Raw genomic sequence first — 6,892 nt, forward strand, 5'->3', positions numbered from 1 at the left:
CAGGCAATCCACTCCCCTTGGCCTCCCAAAGCGCGGGATTACAGGCTGAGCCACTGAGCCTGGCTAATGTAAATAATTTATAAAATAAAACTTTCATTGTTGGCACAAGCCAACGTACAAACTTTTTTTTTTTTTTTGAGTTGGAGTCTCCCTCTCTTGCCCAGGCTGGAGTGCAGTGGCATGCTCATGGTCACTGCAGCCGCAACCTGCTGGGCTCAGGCGATCCTTCTGCTTCAGCCTTCCAAGTAGCTGGAATTATAGGCACGCACTACCATGTCCGGCTAATTTTTTTGATTTATAGAGATGAGGTCTCGCCAAGTTGCACAGGCTGTTCTCGAACCCTCGGGCTCAGGCAATCCTCTCACCCGGCCTCCCAAAGTGCTGGGATTATAGGCATGAGCCATCACGCCCGACTGATGACCATTTATTAATGTGTCTTTTATATGTTAAGATGCATTGTGAATCTCCTAGAGAGATATTAGATATTGTGCGACATTTGCTAAATCAGGTCTAAAACATTTTACCATATTCTAAAGTTCTGAAGCCTATATCAGCCCAAAAGTCACATGCTCTTTTTTTTTTTTTTTTTTTACTATAGTAGTAGCATATGCTTCACAAAATGCAATAGTGAAGAGTTGATTGCTTTGTCTTTCTGCATGCCATTGAGTTTTGAAACTCTAGTTTCAGCCTATAACATGACCCTGAACTTTTTATGAAAAAATTTCTCCTCCAAAGTTTGCAGGGTTTGAATTATACTTTTTCCAGCAAGGTGTGGTAGCACATGACTGTAATTCCAGCTACTTGGAAGGCTGAGGCATAAGGATCGCCTGAGCCTAACAGATCAAGGCTTTGGTGGCCAGGAATATGCCACTGCCCTTCAGCCTGGGCGATAGAATGAGACTCCAACTCTGCCCTTCAGCCTGGGCGACAGAATGAGACTCCAACTCAATCAGTTAATCAATAATACTTATTCTGTATGAAAAATATTTCTTTGTATTATAATTTGGGAGGAGTTGAGAATAAATTATATTTCAGATATGTCTTGAGTTTGGAGTTTGTTCCTCTAGGTTTTTTTGTTTGTTTGTTTGTTTTTTGAGTTGAAGTCTCACTCTGTCGCCCAGGCTGGAGTGCAGCGGCACGCTCACAGCCACTGCAACCTCGACCTGCTGGGCTTAGGTGATTCTTCTGCCTCAGTCTTCCAAGTAGCTGGAACCACAGACATGCGCTACCACACCTAGTTTATTTTTTGATTTATTATAGAGACTGAGTTCTCACCAAGTTGCCCAGGCTGATCTCTAACCCCTGGACTCAATCAGGCAATCCTTTCTCCTTGGCCTCCCAAAGTGCTGGAATTATAGGCTGAGCCACTGCGCTCGGCCATCCTCTAGGTTTACTTATATTTCTGCAACATAGCTAGCCTGGGGATTACTTACTTATTTATCTGTTTCTCCCACTTTTATGCTAAGTCTGATGTTTCTAATGTTTTGTTTTTTGAATGTCTTTCTTGTGCTTTTTGGGGGGAGGGAAGGGGATCTAGTAGCGTAAGGCATTTGTTTTCATAGTATTCTTACTCCCAAGGAAATAACCTGAGTGTGTCATATTAGGCAACACAATAATGTCCCCTTAATGTAGACATTTATCATTTATAAGATATGCTGTAATATATAACCTAACTTGGGAATTATATTTTTATGATATATATTTGTATAAAATAGGCATACTTCTTTTTTGTTCTTCCTGAGTTAGAGTCTCACTATCACCCAGGCTGGAATGTGGGGGCATGCTCACAGCTATTGTATCCACGACCTGCTGGGTTCAGGCAGTTCTTCTGCCACAGTCTTCCAAGTATCTGGAACTACAGATGTGTATCACCATGCCTGGCCAATTTTTTAATTTACTGTAGAGACATGGTCTTTCCAAGTTGCCCAGCCTGGTCTCTAATCCCTGGGCTCAGGCAATTCTCTCACCTCTGCTTCCCAAAGTGCTGGGATTACAGGTGCATGCCACCAGGCTCTACTAAAATAGGCACACTTTTATTTGTGACTTCATTTTCCTTAATTTGCTTTTTTTATATGTGCTTCAATTATGTAAGGTATCGTAAAGTAATAAAACTAAACATATTAGTTTATTTAGTTTTTGTGACTGCTGATTCATGTACATTCTAAAAACTTAAAACAAGGTCTCCAAATGCATAATGCAGACAGTGAAAGTACTATGCAAAGTCACTGTTACTAGCTTGGTGCATTTATCAGATTTTTAGAAACACACACACACACACACACACACACACACACACACACACAGTGTGTTTGTTTATACAAATATTAAAATTTCTTTTTTTTTTTTGAGTTAGAGTCTCACTCTAGCCCAGGCTGGAGTGCAGTGGCATGCTCGTGGCCACTACGACCTCAGTCTGCTGGGCTCAGGTGATCCTTCCACCTCAACCTTACAAGTAACTGGAACTACAGGCATGCGATACCATGCCCGGCTAATTTTTTGATTTATTATAGAGTTGAGGCCTCCCCAAGTTGCCCAGGCTTGTCTCAAATCCCTGGATTCAGGCAATCCTCTCACCTCTGCTTCCCAAAGTGCTGGGATTACAGGCGTGAGTCACCTTGCCCAGTCACTTTTTCTTTTTCTTTTTTTTTTTAGTTTTTATTTATCTATTTATTTATTTATTTTATAATCAGTATTTTTTATTATGATATTGTGGGGTACAGTTAAGGGTTAGGTATACAGATATGCTTCGTTCAGGCACCCTTGTTGATAAGCGTTGTCTCCCCGTCCCCAGACAGATATTTACTACCGTTAATTCCATCTCCCTTCCCCCCCATAGTTTCCCACTACTGTCAGTCATTTTCTTTTCTTTTTTTTTGAGTTGGAGTCTCACTCTGTTGCCCAGACTAGAGTGCAGTGGCCGCTCTCGGCCACTGCAGCCTCGACCTGCTGGGCTCCAGAGATCCTTCCTCCTCAGCTTTCCAAGTAGCTGGAACTACAGGCGCGTGCTACCATGCCCGGCTAATTTTTTATTTATTGTAGAGATGAGGTCTCGCCAAGTTGCCCAGGTGGGTCTCAAACCTGCGGGCTCAGGCAGTCCACTCACCTCTGCCTCCCAAAGGCGTGGGATTACAGGCTGAGCCACTGAGCCCAGCTAGTCATTTTCTTATAATATTACATTGGATATTCAAGGTCCACTATATGAGTGAGAACATGTGATACTCTGATCTTTGTTTCTGTGAGAGGTCACTCAGTATTATAGACTCTAGTTCCATCGAGGTTGCTGCAAAATTCATGATTTTGTTCTTTTTTATGGCTGCGTAGTATTCCATTGTGTATATGTACCACATTTTTTTAATCCAGTCCTCTTTTGATGGACAGTATGGTTGATTCCAGGTTCTTGCTATTGTGAACAATGCTGCAATAAACATACGTGTGCAAGTATCTTTTTTATAGAGTGATTTGAGTTCTTCAGGGTATATTCCCAGTAGGGGAATTGTGGGGTCATGTGGGAGGTTGATATTTGGAGCTTTTAGGAATCGCCACACTGCTTTCCACAGAGGTTGCACTAGTTTACACTCCCACCAACAGTGTAGAAGTGTTCCCTTTTCGCCACACCCTCTCCAGCAACTGTTATTTTTTGAGTTATTGATAATTGCCATTCTGACTGGAGTTAGGTGGTATCTCAGTGAGGTTTTGATTTGCATCTCCCTGATGATTAGTGAGGTTGAACATTTCTTCATGTGTCTGTTAGCTGCTTGGATGTCTTCCTTTGTGAAGTGTCTGTTATATCTTTTGCCCATTTTATAATGGGACTGTTTTTTTCTTTTCAGCACATTTTAGTTCCTTGTAGATCCAAAATGTTAAGCCTTTGTCAGACCTGGAGTTGGCAAATACTTTTTCTCAGTCTGTGGGTGTTCTCCCTGGTCTCTTGATGGTTTCTTTGACTTTGCACACTTTTTCTTATAATGTGATCTTTATATGTTTTCAAATAGAGTGCCATCAAATGAATGTGTGATGTTGAACCAAATCAATTTGTTTTGGGGGCCTCAGATTGCTGCTTAAAAGAAATCATCCTTAATGTTTGATTCTACTCCTAACTTATATAATTATCTTGAAAAGTGTTTGCTAAAGATTATTTTCTAAGTCATCTTTAAACATTTGTGTACCCTTATAAAAATGTTTTATTTGTGTCATATTCATATATTGTATAAATTACAAAACACACAGAAATATATACAAAAGGTGAGATTTTTAAAAAAAACTCATTTAAATATAAGTATCTAAAGCCGGGCTCGGTAGTTCAGCCTATAATCCCACGCCTTTGGGAGGCTGAGGTGAGTGGATTGCCCGAGCCCGCGGGTTCGAGACCCGCCTGGGCAGGCGAGACTTCATCTCTACAATAAATAAAAAAACAAAAAACAAAAAACATCAGCCGGACGTGGTAGCGTGCGCCTGTAGTTCCAGCTACTTGGAAGGCTGAGGCAAGCGGATCGCTGGAGCCCAGCAGGTCGAGGCTGCAGTGGCCGGGAGCGGCCACTGCACTCCAGTCTGGGCGACAGAGTGAGACTCCACCTCTAAATAAATAAATAAATAAATAAATAAATAAATAAATAAATAAATAAATGTATCTATATTATATTCCTGTCCCCTGAGGGTTATCATTTGCTCCTCTGGGGTAAATGCCTATCCCAATAGAAACCACTCTACTAATTAGAACTGGAATTATTTGTTTACATTGGTTGTTATGCTCACTCTCTTTATTTGGCTTTTTCCTTCTTAGTGAGATTTTAATTTCAGTGTTTAAAGAACTTGATAAATGAAAATGTCAAACCTAGAGCAAATTTCCCCATGAAGTTCTTACAGAAAATATGGATAAAACATCACATTTGGATCAGTCTTGTGTTTTATTGTCATATGAAATGGATAACATATATGTAGATTTAAAGTTGGGAGATTTTAGTTAAAATTCTCATTCCAACATTCTGTTATCTTTGTTTTTTAATTATAATAATTATTATTATTTTATAGAGATAAGTTCTTGCTATGTTGCTCAGGCTGGTCTCAAACTCCTGGCCTCAAGCAGTCCTCCCACCACAGCTTCCCAAAGGCCTCAGTCTCCCAGAGTGCTGGGAGTACAGATATGAGCTACTGTGCTTGGCCCCATTCTGTGATCATAATTAAACTTTTCCTTGGAGCTGTATTCTTGTCTATAAAATGGGGGGCAATAGAAAGCTGACCCATTGGTGGTTGCGAGGATCAAATGGGACAGTAAAACACTGCTCTTATCATAGCTTTTTTTTCTTTTTCATAGAGTCTTGTTGTATTACCCAGGCTGATTTTGAACTTATGGCCTCAAGTGATCCTACCAAAGTGTTGGGATTACAGGCATGATCCTCCATGCCTGGACCAGCATAGCTTTTGATAGAACATATGTGCCCAGGATATCAGTTTTTTTAATATCTTTTTTATCCTGTTATTTCAAAGAAGTTTCATGTAAAGTAGCTTTCCTCTATTTTCCTGTCAATATACAGCCCATTGGAAAAAAAAAGAAGTTTCCTGTTTACAAGGCACTTGTTAGCATAATTTCAGATTCAGACAGCCCAAGAAGAGTTTTGTAGACTAGAAGTGTAGATCCTAGAGAATTTCTGCTATGTTGAAACAATATAGGTGCCCTTTGAGGTGTATAATGGATATAATGGATTTAATGGATTTGATTTGTTTCAACCAATAGATCATTTTTTTTGTTTTTGTTTTTGTTTTTGTGTTTTTGAGTCGGAGTTTCACTCTGTTGCCCAGGCTGGAGTTCAATGGCATGCTCACAGCCACTGCACCATCAACTTACTGGGCTCAGGCAATCCTTCTACCTCAGCCTTCCAAGTAGCTGGAACTACAGGCATGCGCCACTATGCCTGGCTAATTTCTTGATTTAGTAGAGACGAGGTCTCGCCATGTTGCCCAGGCTGGTCTGAAACCCCTGGGCTCAGGTAATTCCTTTGCTTCTGCCTCCAGAGTGCTAGGATTACAGGTGTGAGCCACAGTGCCCAGCTTTCAACCAATAGATTATTTTATATAAAATATTCTTTATTCAGGCGGGGTGTGTGGCTCGTTTCTATAATTCCAGCATTTAGGGTGGCCAAAGTAGGAGAATCTTCTGAGCCCAAGAGTGCAAGACCAGCCTAGGCAAAATAGCAAGACTCTGTCTCTATAAAAAAAAAAAAAAATTAGCCTGGTGGCGGCACATCCTGTAGTCCCAGCTACTTGGGAGACTGAGTCTGCAGGATGATTGCTTGAGCCCAGGAGTTTGAGGGTATGTTGAGTTGTGATTATGCCCCTGCACTGGCAAAAAAGAAAAAAAAAGAATAAAATTTTTTATTCATTTGGCAGTTGGTGTTAACTTGTTTTATTGTTTAGTATTACATTTTATGTTTCATTTTATTAAGGTATGCACATACCAAAAGTTTTTGAATTTATAACATCTTATATTTGAGTCCCTGGGAAGAATATTGCCATATTTTTATAAAATCAAAAAATCTTGTATCTGGGATAAGAATTTTAGAGGTTGTCTCGTCCATTGACTTGCTACCTTAAAGCTTATAAGGGGAAGCCATTGTTTTGTTAAGCACTGGACCATGTGTTCTTTGAGGTATGGTCACCATGTTTTCTTTCTTTTTGAGTCAGAGTCTCACTCTGTCGCCCAGACTAGAGTGCAGTGGCCACTCCCGGCCACCGCAGCCTCTACCCGCTGGGCTCCGGCGATCCTTCTGCCTCAGCCTTCCAAGTAGCCAGAATTACAGGCATATGCTGCCATGCCCTGCTGATTTTTTGATTTATTGTAGAGATGAGGTCTAGCTGCCCAGGCGGGTCTCGAACCCGCGGGCTCAGGCAATCCACT

This window comes from Carlito syrichta, unplaced genomic scaffold (assembly GCF_000164805.1).
Source record: "Carlito syrichta isolate Samal-C Ts95f unplaced genomic scaffold, Tarsius_syrichta-2.0.1 Scaffold315709, whole genome shotgun sequence".
Classification (NCBI taxonomy): Eukaryota; Metazoa; Chordata; class Mammalia; order Primates; family Tarsiidae; genus Carlito; species Carlito syrichta.